Source organism: Mesocricetus auratus, unplaced genomic scaffold (assembly GCF_017639785.1).
Source record: "Mesocricetus auratus isolate SY011 unplaced genomic scaffold, BCM_Maur_2.0 Super-Scaffold_100024, whole genome shotgun sequence".
NCBI classification, from domain to species: domain Eukaryota; kingdom Metazoa; phylum Chordata; class Mammalia; order Rodentia; family Cricetidae; genus Mesocricetus; species Mesocricetus auratus.
Window position 1 is genome coordinate 20825296 of NW_024429205.1, and position 17096 is coordinate 20842391.

Below are 17096 nucleotides of genomic sequence, written 5' to 3' on the forward strand. Positions count from 1 at the left end.
GCACAGTGAGGAAGCCAGGCACGCAGCGAGCTGTGGCTCAGTGGTATGGAGTACTTGCCTGGTGTGGGGGAGCCCTGGGTTCAAGCCTCAGTACCCAAACCAAAGCAATCCTTTTAATTTTAGAATTTCAGAGTTCCAGAGGAGGAGCAAAGGCACGCCAGCCCCAGCTCTGTTAACATCCAGATGCTGTATGTTTACCATAGCTGATGAGATAATGGTACATTAGGAACTGAATTTCATACTTTATTTGGATGTTATTAGATTCTACTGTGTCCTTTTTCCCAGCATCCCAGGCAGGATATTCTTTTACAGTTAGTTGTCATGTTTCCTTCGATGTCTGTAGGCTCAGACAGTTTCCTAAATGTTTCTGATGACAGTTTAGAGGTCAGCTGCACTGTAGAATGTGCCTCAGTAGGGTAGATAGGATGTCACTGTGTAACCCAGGCTAGCCTTAGCCTCTCCAGTGTGGGATTTGTCTCTAAACTGTCTCATCAAAGCAAGGACGTGTGTTGTGATAGTCTCCTTGACCATGAGGCTGAGGGGCTTCTGCCAGGTGTCTGTAATGCCATTTTCCTCTTTTCCCATTTTATTCTGTAAGCCAGTCACTAAAGATCCAACGCTCCACCCCTCACCCCCACACAGGGTCTTATAGCTCAGGCTGACTTCAAAGTCTCTTTAAGTAGCCAAGAATGACCTTAAACTCCTGCTCCTCCAGCTTCACCCTCCTGTGTGCTGGGATTGCGGGCATGTATGACCACACCAGGTTTACGTGGTGGTGCAAGGGACTGAGCCTATGGCTTCATGAGGAACTCCACCAACTGAGCTACATCCCTAGCCGGATGCTCTTGTTCTCAAGTGGGTAGAGTTCCATTCTCAACTTATGTATGCTTCAGATACCTGAGCGTATACTATTGGCATAAATTGTTCTGAGTTCTGCATTAAGAACTCCCCCTCATTTACTTAATGACTGTATCAGTATGAACTCATTCTTTGGGTTATTATACAATATTATTTATTGTTGTCCACTCCTCCCAGCATCGGGTTCTTTTCAGCTGCTTCTGTCTCTTACCCTATATCGTTTTGTTTTGCTTGCTTGCCTTCTGGGACAAGGTGCCCCAGGCTCACTTTGTGTCTCTCCCCTCCAACCCTAAAATGCATGCAAAGTGGGGAGAGCCATTCAGATACTGTTCTCAACCAAACACAGGGAAAAAGCACCTTTCTTTCCATTTTCCAGGGTCCGTGTTGGAGAAGGCCATGGAACCAAATTAATACCCTAACAAGTCTTATCATGCCTTTAGTCATGTATTCATGTAACTCATACGTTTAAAACCATTTTAAGTGTAATTGGAGAATCTCACTTTGGAAATTCTGATATCAACTGTTTCAGGGGCATTTTCCAGTGCCTTCCCCTTTCCCCCTCTCCCCACACCCCATTACTGAATCCTTAGACCTAGTTTTCACAATTCTTATATTTTTGGTTGTGAGTCTAGCCTTTAATGGCTGAGTCATCCCTCCAGCCCTAGTTTTCACAATTCTTTATAAGTCTTGTGGCTGTTCTAACCACTGCACAGAGAGCCCGGATGTGTATTGTTTCTGTTGCAGCTGAAATACCCATTGAGTTATGTGTTCAGCACAGTGGTGGACAATAAGAAAAGAGGCATGGTGGTGAAGAACTTTAACCTCAGGATTTAATCTGTAGGCAGGGGCAGAAACTACAGTCTTAAGGCCAGCCTGGTCTTCATGACTTCAAGGCTAGCAAGGACTACATAGTGAGACCTGTCTAAAAAGGGGTGTGCACAGAATCCATGTGAATTAAGTATTAAACAGCATGGTGGTTTGTAATGGTTTGGGGTATGTTTTTATGAATGAGAGTCTCACTGTGCAACCCACAGTTGCTCTGGAATCTTGCTAGGTAGTTCAGGCTGGCCTGGACTCGTGATCCTCCAGAAGACTCTGGAGTCTTCGCTGGGTTTACAGGCTTGTACAACACCATGCCAAACTTAATAGTGTGGGTTTTAAGAAAGGACTTGATCAACCTCCTGGGGTTTTTCTAGAATAAGCTGGATTTCTAGGGGAAGTCAGTCCTCATAGAGCAAAACATGTGAGCTCAGGAGGTAAGCAGTCATTTCACTTTGTCTACACAGCCAACATGGACAACGTGAAAGTTAGCAAGGACCCATAGTGATGTGGATCCCCTCCGCTTCCTCCCCGCTCCAGTGTTTTGCTAAGTTCACGCCCAAAGGATGCAGTGGAGGCAAAGACATTGTCCTCAGGCATCTTCAGTATGGCCACGAGAGGGTGAGACCAGAGGAGCAGGGAGCCGAAGGATATACTCTGAAAACATGAAAAGCTGGGCACACCGGCTCATGCCTGCAATCCCAGCACTCCAGAGGCTAAGGCAGGAGGATCGCTGCAAATTCAAGGCCAGCCTGGTCTACAGAGAGTTCTATTCTAACTAGGCCCACCCAATGAGATTGTATCTCAAAACCAAAACAACAAATAACAACAAAAGGAAGCCCTTTCCCTACGATCTGCTATATTAAAAATGACTAGAAAATATGAAAATTCCAATATGCCACAATTAATGACTGAAGAGATGAAGATGTTCACTGTCTCAACTTGATCATTACATTCTATGTATGTATTGAATAATATACTTCATAAAGATGTACAAATACGCCTCAAAAAAAAGGAGGACTCTTGTTCAATTCCTAGCACACACTCAGCAGCTTACAACTGTCTGCAACTCCAGTTCCAGGGGATCAGATACCCTCACACAAAAAAAAGAAAGAAGAAGAAATATTGTACTGGTGGCTACAAACGTTCATTCTATTGATGTCATTGTCGCTTTTTCCATCTTCATCAAAGCTGACGAAACAGCAGTGAGGCTGTGCACTGGAAACATTGCAATCTCCTTCCTTCTCCATGTCACACACATGCCGACAGATCACAAAGGCACGCTCTTCCTATAGTTAAACTTGGGTTTTTCTACCAAGAACACCAGCTAGCCTCACTGCAGAATTCTTCCAAAATTTAAATAAGAAATAAAGCTACTGTGACACAAGGGGCACAAGAGAAGCCAAGGGGACACTTCTCGGTTGCTTTACAAGGCCAGAATTGCCATCACAAGAAAAACAAAATCAAACACAGCAATAGCCACATGGATTTGGGTTTAAAAGTAGTAATTTTTAAGCAACTGGAATATAAATATATAAACATGCACCACTATTAAGTAGAAATTGTCCAAGGAATGAATGCAAGACTAGCTCAACACTTACTTTTAAAATTAACATAAATATATTTTAAAAACTTTTCAGGAGCACAATAGAATAGGAAGGGGCATTTATGAGCACATCTCCTGTGGGCCTCACCCTTGGTGAGAAGAGCAAGTTTTCCCCCTCATTCTGGGACCTGGCCTGGGTGGTGTTGTCACTTTCATCAGTGTTGTTCTGGGTTGCATAGCCAGGGTGGAAAAGCAAGAAAAAGAACAGGTATACAGATTGAAAAGAAGGAACATTCTGTGAAGGTGGCATAATGATTTATGTAGATAGTCTAAGAAAAAAATTCTACAAGACATAGGTTCAACAAAATTACCTTGTCAATATACAGTGAATTATATAATAACAATGAACAATGAGAAATCAAAATTATTAGACTAGGAATGTCATTCAGTTGGTCCAGTGCTTGCCTAATATGCATGAAACCCTGAACTCGATCCCTAGCACTGTCTAAACTGATGTGGTGGCACAGGCCTGTGATCCCAGCACTAAGGAATTGGGGCAGGAGGACCAGAAGTTCAAGATCACCGTAAGTCATGTGTCAGTAGCTTAATTCTCAAATTGTTCATCTAAAAACAAACATATTTGGGCTAGAGCATTTATTGCCACATATGAAGACCCAAGTTCACCTTTCTTGAACACAGTTAAAAAGCTAGGTGTGCCTGTGACATACTGTTGGGGTGACTAGACAGAGTTGGGGGGGAATTATTGTGGCCTGCTGGCTCTGGTTTAGTAAGATACTGTCTCCAGATGGAGAGTGATAGAACAAAACACTTTCCTATGTCCTTTCTGGCCTCTGCACACACATTTACTGCACGCATGCGTGCAGGGTACACATGTCCAAGAAAGAGCAATGAAATGTATGTGACCGCGTTAAAAATAGGTGAGATGGGGCTGGAGAGATGGCTCAGCCGTTAAAGGCTAGGCTCACAACCAAAAATAAAAATAGGTGAGATGGACAGGGTGTGGCAGAGCCGCAATCTCCACGCTTCCTTCATGAAATAAAAATTAAGGACTTAAAGAGTTTTATAAGTCAGGGGCTGCAGAGGTGGCTCAGTGATTAAGAGCACTGGCTCCTCTCCCAGAGGTTCTGAGTTCAATTCCCAGCACCCATATGGTGGCTCACAACCATTTACAGTGGGATCTGATGCCCTCTTTTGGAATAAGGTTGTACATGCAGATACAGCACTCATACATATAAAATAAATAAACAAATCTTTAAAACAGAAGTCAAATCAGTCACCTTTTGTGAATTTGCAATTGAGACAATTTTTGCCTTTGACTCCTGTCTTTGTAAAACATTTTGTGGATATTCACTATGAGTCGGTGTGAAATGAATTTGGAGAAACTCCTGCTTGAATGTATAGATTCTCAAGTTCACTGTGGCAGTCTCTTGCAACCTTGGCTAGGCACTTGAAAGTTGAGGGGACTGGGAGGAACACTTAGGGGCTGTGACAGTGGCTGTTAGCAGCAGAGCTGTTGGGACCATGGTAGGACATGGCAGCTTTATTTTGTTTTTAACCAAGAAGCTTGACTGAGGCAATCCCCACCCCCACCTGGTTAAACAGTTTGGAGACGTCAAAAATCATCTCCACCTTTCCCTAACGGGAAGGTTGTTAAATACCATAGAGGAAGCACACACTTGGGCTGGGAGATGGTTGTTGGCAAACTGCTTCCTTATAAACACGAGGACCTACGATTCCAGAAGCAACATGGAAGCTGGGCATGGTGGTGGGCATTTGCGAGTCTAGTTCTAGAGAGATGGAGACACGCAGACCCCGGGGCTTGCTGGCCAGCCTGCCTAACCTGGGTGAGCATCAGGCTGAGAACGAAGCCTATCTCAGGAATCAAGGTGGGGGCTATGGCGATAACTTGGTAAGACAGATTGCTGTAGAAGCCCAAGGACTTGGGTTGAAATCCCAGGACACATGTACAGTTGGGCATGGGTGCATGTTGGGGCACAGACAGGCAGATCCTGGGGACTTGCTGGCTAGTCGTGTGCCTGGTCAAACAGCAAGCTTCCAGTTCAGTTAAAAAAAAATGAGAGCGGGACAATAGAGGACCTAATGTCCTCTTCTGGTCCCCGCATGTGCAGCATGAGAATATGTTCTCATACACACATGTACACATATGCCACACACACACACATCCTCCACAGTCCCCAAGGATTGACCTCTTGCTTCTACATGCATGTACATATGGGTCCAACTTCCAGTTGCTCTCGCTTTGGCCTCAGAGAAGTTAGATGCAGGGATATTCCAAAGCGGGTACAGTTGGGCCACAGCGCTCCAACCCTGGGAACCCATATTATACCCAAGGATGGATAAGCACAACGGGTGGAGAAGTGATTCTTCTTCACGCGGAGTAGAAGGGTGAGGATGTCGGGGTGTGGCCTGCTCTCGTTTGCTCTGTGGCAGAAGGCTGCAAAGCTGGGTTCTTTACACAGCACACTTCCAACTCCATTCTTCTTTACACTGACCTTCCCCAACAGAAGAAGACAGAGCCGAGAAGGAACAGAATCTCAGACATTCCAGAGTCGAAGTAACCTACAGATGAGTTCATTCTATGTTCCCTCCTCACTATCCCAGGTAAAGTCTGGGCAGGAAGGAAGGACATCACAGAGCTGAAACAGATCTGTTTTCTAAGTATATGGGGTATTCTATCCTTCCCATAGGGCCCTGAATACACTCACCATGCTGTGTATTTTATGTAGAGGCCTACAGTCAGGACAATTTGTAGACTCTTTGGGGTGGGGTCCACATCTTTGCCTCCTGTGTTTCTTCCCCTGCCCTGCCCAGAACTTGTGTTGACCTGACCTAATGATTCTAGGTCCATCATGTTCTCTCCTTAAGATCTGGTCTGAGGTGGCTGCTGACTGTCCTGGGTGAACCCCATGTGACTCTCCTTGTTGTTAGTGAGGTCAGGTTGCCATGGCTCAGAGTTACTTCATGGCTCCATTGTTGGGTGTATTTATACCACAAGGCTTTCAAGTGCCAATAAATTACTTGGCTGTTGATTCACATCTTTAGTCTAACTATTTTTATACATTGATAGGACTTTTTTGTTTTAATGGAAAGTGCTTTAAAAGTGGAAACTATTCTATCACCATGATTTTCCTGTAAGTAAAATACTCTCCAATCAATCATTCTTGGTATAATGGAAAAGATCTCATTGATAGAACTTGATGGTTTTAACATCCTATTGAAAATTATTTTTATGTCAAAAGGGGTGATGGCATAATTCACCTTCCTTCCGACAGTTACCCACGTGGCTAGTACTGGCTGCCTTCTCAGAGCACTTCCTCCTGAGGACTGGGTGCTCACCTGAGTGCATGTGGCATTCTGAAATCCTTGCTTTCCCAAGGGCCACCCTGTCCCTGTGGTTTGAGACATTCTGCTCACTGTGGAGGCAGCTCTTGTGCCGGGGTGTGACGGACAGTGAAAACGCCCAGCGATGCACATTGCAGGTGTGCTGGCTGGCTTCCATCAAGCCCACAAACGAGGGTCATCTGGGAGGAGGGGGTCTCGGCTGAGGGATTGCCTCTATTGGATTGGCCTGTGCACAAGTCTGTGGGGGCAGGGCTTTGATCAACCACTGAGCCCATCGTGGGCAGTGTCCCCCAGGCAGGTGGTCCTGAGGTTATCAGGAAGCAGGCTGCGTGAGCGAGCTATGGGAAGATCCGGTAAGCAGGTCTCCTCCACAACCCCTGCTTTAGTTCCTGCCTATTGTTCCCGTCCAGACCTCCCTCACTGATGGACTGTGGCCTGTAACCCAAATCAACCCTTTCCTCCCGAGGCTGCTCTTGGTCATGTGGTTATCGGAGTAGCGCACTAGGACAAGTGTTGTGGTCCAGGTGGAGTTTGAGGGCTGGCGATGTAGGGAGGACACTGGTACAGCCGCTCAGATGACCCCAAGGGCAGGACATGCGGGGAGGGGATTTTTAAGGACAGTGCCAAGCTGGGATATGTGGAGGCTGGTCTCTCATTTCCCTCCTTCTTTTCAGAACATCTTCTTTGGCCAAAGCACCTGGCCCCCTAACCCTTGTCTATGACCATGGTTCTGTGCCCTCACTGAAGTGACAGTTCACAGCCAGTCTTCTAGGACTGACTGGTGAGAGAGGAAGCTGGGAAGTAAATGGTAGAATGTCACCCAGCACAGCTCCTCACGGTTGATCCATGTCTCCGCTGTCTGCAGTTGCTGGTTTTTTGTTTTGTTTTGTTTTGATGGAGTTCTGCTCCGTTGGGTTCTTTCCTGGGCCTGTTGGGTGTCACTGCTGGGGCTGTTCCCAGGACCCCATGGAGGAAGGCACAGTTCAAACTGTGGTGTATGTTGTGCAACTTGCATTGCATCTGAGCGCCTGTGGAGAGGGGCGAGTCACACTAAGCTTCGGGTTCATGCAGGGAGGCATCTTCTGATTTTCCCAAAGTGCCATGCAGGCCTGCAGCAACCCTGCTGGGTCCTCAGCTTAAAGCAGATTCTCCCGGGTTCAAATGTGTCAAGAGGCTGTCACTACCAAAAGGAAAGGCCGTGCGCGCAGTCAAGATTTGCGTAAGGTCAGCTGTGTGGGCCTCCAGCGACACCGTACAGGACTGTCCTCCGAGCCATCTCTATGGCCTCAGCTGGGTTAGTTTGTAAAAGACCACTTGCTGGCTTTTGACTTTCTTCAGAGGAGGGATAGAACCACTCACCTGCGTACTTTTTTTTTTTTTTTTTTGAGGCAGCATTTGTCTGTGTAACAACCCTGGCTGTCCTGGAACTCACTCTGTAGACCAGGCTGGCCTCTAACTCACTGAGATCCCCCTGCCTCTGCCTTTCAAGTGCTAGGACCAAAGGTGTGCGCCATCACGCCCAGCTCTTACCTGTGTATCTTAGCTGCATCTCAACTACCTGCATCCAGTTATGCCCAGCAGCACCTCACTTTGCTGTTGCGGCCTTAGGGGATGGGTAGGCAGTGGTCTCCTCTAGGGAAGGGCTTTAGCAACCGAGCAGGTGGGGAGGCTTTCCCGGGGAGACTGGCTTGTACTTTCTGTAGTGATGAGGGACCAGAGAGTGAAGAGCACGGATCTCCAGAGATGCTCCTTGTTGACTGCCTTTGAATCACTGTGACCAAAATACCAGGCAGAAACAATTCAAGGTGGGAGGGGTCCACTTGGTGATTCCGGGGGGTGGGGTCCCTCATGGTGGGAGCTCGTGGCAGACACTCCTCACATAATGGAGCACAGAGCTGACCTGACAGCCTTCAAAAGCCCATGTCCAGTAACTCACTTCAGCCTGCCTGGTTCTGTGTCCTACAGGGTCCACAGCCTCTAAAATAGTGCCACCAGTTGGGGGAGAAACACTCCAAACATGAGCATGTGGGGACATCAGATTCAAATCTTAACAGGTGCCACCTTCTGTGTGCTTGGGGCAAGAGCAGTCTGAACTAGAGGTGTCTCAGGCAGGTGTGGGGAGGGAGTGCAGAGGAGCTGATGTTTTCAGGACGGCAGTTGAGAAGGACAGTCAGAGACTCTTACTGCCAAACAAACAAAGAAAGCCAGGCAGTGGTGGCGCACACCTTTAATCCCAGCACTCGGGAGGCAGAGGCAGGTGGATCTCTGAGTTTGAGGCCAGCCTGGTCTACAGAGTGAGTTCCAGGACAGGTTCCAAACTAACAAACTCACTCTTACCTGCTGAGGAAGGAGGAGCAGTCAGGAGGGGCTCAAAGGGATGGGAGAAAGCAAGGAACTAAGGAAATAAGAACAACCCAGAAGACATGGGAAAACTGGCCATGGTTGGTGTAACATTGAAGGATTTCAAGCAGCTTTAACAAGACCCTGCAAGCCTTCATGGGAGAGGGAGGCTGGAACAGAGATAAACAGTCACCAGAGCCGAGGGCACCAGGAACTATGGGACTTGGAAATGGCTCACCCTTATGGCCCAGAAGTCACCCCAGATGACAGAAGCAGCAGGATGGAGGGAAAATGTTGACATAGATGCTGAAGTCCAGGAGGGCAGGTTGAGGTGCCATCATGGAATCGTGTGAGTCCCAATGATACAGGAAGCTATATACAGGAAGAGAGAGGAAGGGTGGCTTTCACTTGCAGGGCTGGGAGTGGAGTTGGGAATGGGAAAGGGCCCAGCAAGAAAACTCTGGGGAAGGCAAACACGGTGAAGCTGAGCAGGAGGTGCCTGGGTCCTTTGTAACTCCTAAGAGCCCTCTGCACCTTCATTACAGGTCTCCATCATTGATACTGGTTTCCTCTGAGTCCAAACTGCCTGGGCTCACTGCCTCTCTTGTTCCCATCTCCCGGGGGCTTCTGCTGCGAATACAGCTTCAGCTGCTGTGAATATTTAAGCCCTGAAGCCTATACCCTATGCTCTTCTTCCTCTGGATATGAAATGGCCCGGCCAGGCTCATGTCCCCTGAGCTCACCCCGGCCAAACTGACTGTCCAGCTATCTGAACAGTGGCCTCCTATCACTTGTACACCTGCACACTGAAAACTGGGGGTCTTCTGGGCTTTTCTACTGTAAACGTACCAGTTGTGTGGTTAATTCCAAATGCTCTCTCCACCCGGCTTCCCACGCATGCCCACGCCCTCCCCAGAGGTCCACAGTGGCTTCTTGATTGGTCTCCCTGCTTTCGGGCCTGACCCTCCCTGTCTACCCTCCCCATGCTTGCAAATCTGGCTGCTTCATCTCTATGCCTAAATCATTCTGCATGCTTGCTGTCTTTCCGAAGATAACATGTTAGCCCCCTAAACAGCACAGCACATAAACCTCCTTCCTTCTTTCCTTCCTTTAAAAAAAGATTTTTTTTGAGACAGTGTCTACTGGAACTCACTTGTAGAACAGAATAGCCAGGAACTCATAGAGATCCATCTGCCTCTGAGTCTCGAGTGCTGGGGTTAAAGGCGTGGCTACCACACCTGGCACAAACTTCTTTTCTAGTTTTATGTCTTCCTGCTTCCTCTTTACCATTGGATCCTTGTTCCTGGAGACACTGCATTCAGAACCTCCACGGACTAATGGCTCCCTTTGTTTCTAAGACTCAGCACAGACATCAGTGTGGTCAGTCACACATTGACTGCCTGGTACCATGTTCAAAGTACTATCTGATCCCTCTAACCTAGACCAGTCACCCTGTGTATGCTTCCTTTCTGAGGTCATGAAGACAGTTTCGTTCACCTTTGATCCTGAGGCTGAGTGCTGTGGCCAGCTCTGCCCCAATGGACTTTCAGGATGTGGGGCTTGAGTGGTCAGGCCGGAGAGAACACACGCTCTTCCAAGAATGCCCTATCTTGGGGGAATGGGGCAACAGCAATGAAACAGGCATATAAAAGTCCTAGTTTGTCAAATTCCAGATGACAGAAAAATGGTGAGTTGGAAGGAATGACAGCTATTAAATGCGGTTGGGAAAAAAACCAAATCAAAACAAAACCAAGTGCTGAAAACCCTAAGGTAAAAACTTGCTGGGAGTACAACAGACCCAGATGATTTTGCAAGATTGATGTGAGTGACATCAGTCCTGAGGGTTCATCCCTTAGGAATCTGGTCCCACACAGCATGATTCAGAGGCCAAACTGCTGAGCCACCCGAACAGAGCCCCACATTCCTCCTTGATGTCTTCACACATTCCATCTGACAAGGGGATACCACTCTCCTTTCTTTTTGGAACCTCTCCCTCCATAGAACTATTCAGAGCCCACACTGCAGGCTGGATTCCTCCGTCTGCTTGTGGTTTTAGAGGCTAGAGAGGAGCAAATGGCTGAAACACAATTATGTGTCATTTCTTTTTCAAGGATCTGGCCGGGAGCTCAGGAGAGGGTCCCTACTACCCACATGGTGCAGTGGCCCAGATTAGTGTCCTCTGGGTCAGCCCTGCTGTCTACACTTAGTTTGGGATGTAACTGTTTCCCAGGGATCATTTTAGGGAGCTGCCCCAATGGCTGAATGACTGCCCTCAGACTAGGCTGGCAGCCAGGCCTGCACTCCTTGGCATTGATGTCTAAGCATGGACTTCTGCCTCCTTCCCGTGTCCGCGGCCTGAGGCATGGGTAGCTGGTTGGGCCTAGGAGTCTCAAACCTAAGGGACACATACAGGAGGACCTTTTAATCTTGCTTCAACCCCTTTTTGTTTGCTCTGTCACCTTTTAGGAACGATGAACAGATTGCCTTCTCATGTGTATTGAAGACCCTCTGTCATTTGAATTAAAACTCACACGACTGGTTCATTACTTTCTCAAGTGGAACTATGTGTAATTGCATGGGGCCAGACAGATCTGCAATCCAATTTCACTAATATACTTGGTGTGTGATCTCTGGCAGGTTGTTTAGCTACATCTATTTACCTGTATGATGGGACTGTTGTGGGTACTAATTCAGACAATGTCCGAGGGCCCAGGAGAGCCCGGCAGAGAGTGGGGCAGACTAGATGGTGTCATACCAGAGGCCATTTCATTTGCTCAAGGTTTTGTAGTGAAAACTCATGACCTAGATCAGTGGGGTCAGACAAGGCTTCAGGGATAGAAGGGGTCACCATCATCAGGACACAATCTATAGAGTATTAGAGCAAGACCGTTGGTTTTCTGTTCGTAGCTCAGAGGAGAAGAATCAGAGTGGCTGGGAAGATTGGGAATCAGTATCCTGGATCTCTTGGTTATGCATGCCAGGGCCGAAAGAGCTCTGGTAGTGTTCATCAGTATTTCCTGAGGTCTTTGAACTGTGAACTTCCAGATGCGGTACTCGATGAACCGTTAGTGGAGACGAAGAGATTAAAGTGATGGAGAGTAAAAAGCAGAAAGTCCCTGTGGTCAGTGTGGAGCTGGGGAAGCCATGTGGGGACAAGGAGCAGAGGCTAAACAATGAGCTCTGCTCTAGGAAGAGTCAAAGCTAGGAGAGGTGGGGCTGGAGGTCAGCATGGAAAGGGGGGCTTCCTGTGGCAGGGCCACCCTGAACTTCCACCGCATTGAAGCTTGGAGGAGCATTCTGAGCCTCTGCGAGCACTCTGCTTTCCATGGCTGGGTAGACGCTACCTACCACTGCCAGGGAGAGGTAGCAGCAGAGCCCAAGAGGCAGCAGGTGACTGTGCAAGCTTGGGATGAGATTCCTCTGACAGCACTGGAAACTGAGGTCAGGGCTCATGGTGGTGAGCAGACACCATCAGGCTGCTGGGTCCCCTTCTCCATGTGACCAACGTCACCACTCACTGCCAAGATGAGCACACAAACTCTGACAAAGTTTTCCTTCATACAGGGCATGTGTTCCCGGCTGGGAACTACAGTGGTTGGTGTCTCTTTAAAGAGCTATAGTGGGCGGTGGTGGCGCACGCCTTTAATCCCAGCACTCGGGAGGCAGAGGCAGGCGGATCTCTGTGAGTTCGAGGCTGGGCTGGACCAATAGCCTCCAAAACAAAACAGAGAAACCCTGCCTCGTAAAAACAAACAAACAAACAAACAACAACAACAAAAAAAACCATTGAGTCTCTTTCCCTAGCACTTATCACTTTTACCAGCCTGGACTACCAAGCGAGTTCCAGGACAGCCTCCAAAGCCACAGAGAAACCCTGTCTCGAAAAACCAAAAAAAAAAAAAAAAAAAAAAAAAGCTATAGTATATACTGTACACGGGTATATTTACATTTTTTTTTAACATTTCATGGGGAAAAAGGGAGGACCAATAGGGAAATTTTTTACAAAGTTCTTTGGGACAGGGTGATAATGAAAATAAAGAGAAATGCTGAATTAAGGCCTCTTGTCCCAAAGGGCAAGTGGTCCAGTCAGGGTCTCTGGTGTGTGAGTAACCCTACCAACAAATACTCCACTGCAAGGTATGGGGACAACCATTGGTGGCTTCCCACTTTTTTCCATTGAGCCAGAAGTTCTGACATGGTTAGTAGTGAACCCTGGAAGTCTCAAAGCCACAGAACAAGGAATTTGGGAAGCAGGTGGGGACCTGGGTGGCTGGCGATATTTCCCAGGCAGGACAGTGCCTGTGCAGATGTGACAGTGAGCTCTCTGGTGGACTGACCCTGAGACAGGCTGTTTACGCAAGGGCTTAGTGCATGGCTGCCATTGGAATCTGTCCTCCTCTTATCAGCTCATGTTTACCTCAGGAGATGAGATCACATCCTTCCCCAGCCCCAGCCTAAACCCCAGCCTTCCTGCCTTCCCAAACCACTTCAGTTTATGAGCACCATGACAGCCAGCCAGAACCCAGATTTCATCTCTCTGTGTAAATGTAGCTGACCTTCACTCTAAATAATCTGTAGGAAACATGACAAATTATAGTATCACAGATTCCCATGTCTTTGCCACTTTAAATGTTCATGATTAGGCAGGCTGAGATAGTTCACTTCAAAATACTGTGATTAAAAGATTAAACTATAGGCTGGGCGGTGGTGGCACACACCTTTAAATCCCAGCACTCAGAAGGCACAGGCAGGAGGATCTCTGTGAGTTTGAGGCCAGCCTGATTTACACAGCAAGTTCCAGGACAGGCTCCAAGGCTACAGAAAAACCCTGTCTTGAAAAACAAAAACAAAAAATATTAAACTATTTCATGACCTATGATCAGAACTTCAAATTAATTAAGCACTGAAACTTGTTTCTTGATTTATATAATCTGCTAGTCATTTGATTTGTGTGTGTGTGTGTGTGTGTGTGTGTGTGTGTTGGGGATGATGGAACCCAGGGCCTCCATTATTGAGCTACCACTGACTCCCACAGAAAAACAAATACAACAAGTAAACAAACAACCTCTCCCCAGATCCTGGCTCTGGGATCTAATTCATACGCCTCTAGTTCACCTGCTCACAGAGTACAATTCACTGTTCTTTAGTGTAGTCATGGGGTTGAGCCATCACCGCTAAGTTTAGAAGTTTTCATCCCCCTAAAAGAAGGCAAACCATTTACTGCCTTTAGACCTCTCTACTTTGTATCTCTACAGACTTGCTAAGTACATATACATTTTTCAGTAAAAAATAATTTCATATTTTAGTTCTATAGTTAGCTGATCATTTGTTTTTCATAGCTAGAAAAAATTTAGCCATATTCCTTTTGTTGCACTGCAGATGAAAGTTGGTCCAGTGGGAACTAGTTTACGAAAACTTCATTCCTAACAAACATTGTAGAAAAGGTTTTGCTTCCTTCTTCCTCAGATTCTCACCAAAAGTCTGTGAGGTTTTCAGATTAAAGTAGCAGTGCACAGGGCGTTTGCTGTTTGAGGGTTTCTGTGGTGAAACTGTCTGTGACCGCTAATTTGGGAAGTGAAAACCTACCTACACTTTTCACCATTAGCTGTCAATCTTGTCAACAAACATTGGTTTGTCAATCTTGGTTTCTGTAGATTTGGCTGGCTTGAGGGACTGTCTCTCTGGTTTTTTTTTGTTTTTTGTTTGTTTTTTTTGCTGCTTAAGGGGTGGTGTCAAGGCAAATGTTGGGCTTCCTCCTTAAAAGTCTGAGATGGCAGTTTCTGGAGTTGTGTGCACTCAGCATGAGCACTATGGTATTCACACACTGCCCACCCTCACAGAGTAGCACAGAGCATCGGGGGAAGCCAGCAGAAACGCATGTCTGAGCGCGAGCACACGGTCCCTTAGGTTTGGGTGAGGCACTAACCAGGAGACGGTTTTCCTTAACAGCAGGTCAACTTGGTGAGGCCAAATGGCAGAGCCTGAGCCACATCCAGCAGGCCACTGGCTGGGCCAGGGAAATGATAATACAGACCCTTCTGCTCCTATGGCAGACAATGCTCACGGCCCTAGAATACTGCCTGAAGAGTGACAGGCCTTTCACTTTCTTATCTGTTTACAGGCTATGCAGTTAAATAGGATCTCATTACAATCCTGTTAGGCAGCCAGGCTTTAATTTTCCAGACAGAAACCAAGCATAAGAGTTCAAGGCCAGGGGAGGGAAACGGAGAGGGACCTGGAATTGACATGTGAAGCAACCTTGTTTCTAATTTAAATTTAAATTTAAAAATAAAAAATATTTATTAAAAAAGAGTTCAAGGCCACTGGCTGGTGGCAGTCAAGATGTACCTGGAAAGGCTTTGGTCTTTGCCCATAAATATTTTAAAATACCTTCAGAATATATGGCATACCTCTGAATATCTTCAGTGGAAGCAAATGTACATCTTATAACCTAGGGGTTTTCAATCTTGACCTCAGACTAGCCTGGAGGGCTTGTTAAAATGGGATGGCCGTGCTCCACCCTCAAACTTTCAGACCCATTAAACCTAAGGTGGGGCTTGGGATTTGCATCCCTAATGAGTTCCCAGGTGGTACTGATGCTGTGGGCTGAGGAATTTACTTCTGGAAAAGAGTGAATCATTTAGAAACCAAGGCTAGTCATTTAGGTCTGGGATCAAACTATGGAACTTCACCATTCCGTCAAAAACAATGGGAGAAAATGGAATGAAGGACTCAGACGGGTCTCTTTCTGCTTGTTTTGACTCTGTTGACACAGTCTCCCCTTGTACCCCAGAGCATAATACATAGGCCAGGCTGGCCTCGAACCTGCTGTGAACCTCTTGCCTCTGCTTGGAGAACGCAGGGTGTGCTGCTGCGCCTGGCTGGTTTGAAGAAAATCATTTCCCCCTGGGCACTGAAGAATGGGGAGAGCAGAAACACCTTGCCCAGCTTCACACTGAGACGTTCATTATCAGCCTTTAATTTTTTTCTTCCAGTTAGGGCAGTGACTCGTCAGGTCGGTGTCAGGGAAGAGTTAAGAGCTACTGAGAGACGCTGAGCAGGCAGGGGTCCTTTCTCTGCTGCTATCAGGAAGGGTGCACATTGGAAGGTGGAGGGAAAGTCTGATTTTCCCTTCCCTGATTTTTGCTATTGTGATCAGAATGGAACAGGTGAAAAGGTCAAATTTTAGATGCCAGAGACAAACATGTAACATTTCACCCAGAGAATAAGAAAAAAAAAATCCCAGTAGGAAAAAAGAACCAAAATACCAAAAAAAAAAAAAAAACCCAAAATCCAAAACCACCAAACAACATATGACATTGGTACCGAGAGTCAACCCTTTGTGTCACAGCAGGGAGAAGGAGGTGGAGAAATGCCTAAATATTGGCTCTATTTTCATTTCAATTCTACATTGCATTAAACTCTCCTTGTACTCCTCTTTATTTTACAGCGATGCTGACACAAATTGGCGTGCCTCCTCTTTGACATCCGTATTCCTCTTGAATTATGTATTTCTATCTGGAGTGAGGCTTGTGGGCTAAAGCTTTCTTTCACTTAGATGGGTGAAAACAGAGAGGATCAATGGGAGGTCAAGTGTAAAATCAAAGTGAGATGAGGCTGAGGTTTGCTCAGGCCAGTGCTTCATTGCCCACAGAGGCTGCAGGTGAGATTAAAGATGACTCTGGTCTCCCTATTTCCACCACATCGATTAAACTTCAACTAATACAAAGCAAAAAGCTCCTTAAGCCTCCACGGCCGAACCCCTGGGTTTTTCACTTGTTGGTACCGTGTCTTTATTTGTAAGAGAACAGGTGATCATAACAACTGCCTCTCTGGGATTTTAAGGTTGAGTCACAGCCAAAAGAAGTCCCTGCTAGATGCAGTGTGCTTGGGGAGAGGGGTCCTTAAGTTTCCCACATGTGCAGGACTGTGGTGCTCAGGAGGGTGACAAATGGCTTCTCGTTTGCTGGCTGCATCTGGGCCTGCCTGTGGATCAGGGCTCTCTCTAAGCTTCATCAGTCAGTGGGGGCCTCTCCATGGCCAGTTACCAGTTCTGAGGTGGACCATTCTGCTGGGGTACTCTGAAGCAACGCTTGCATCCAAAGGGTCGCATACAAAATGCAGACATACTGAATAATGTGCAAAACAG

General features: G+C 46.9%; 1 protein-coding gene across 1 annotated transcript in view; it reads right to left on the reverse strand.

Moving 5' to 3' along the window:
• Positions 1 to 17096, reverse strand: part of Rbks (ribokinase) — an 82976-nt gene that overhangs the window by 226 nt on the left and 65654 nt on the right. The gene's annotated exons all lie outside the window — the stretch shown is intronic.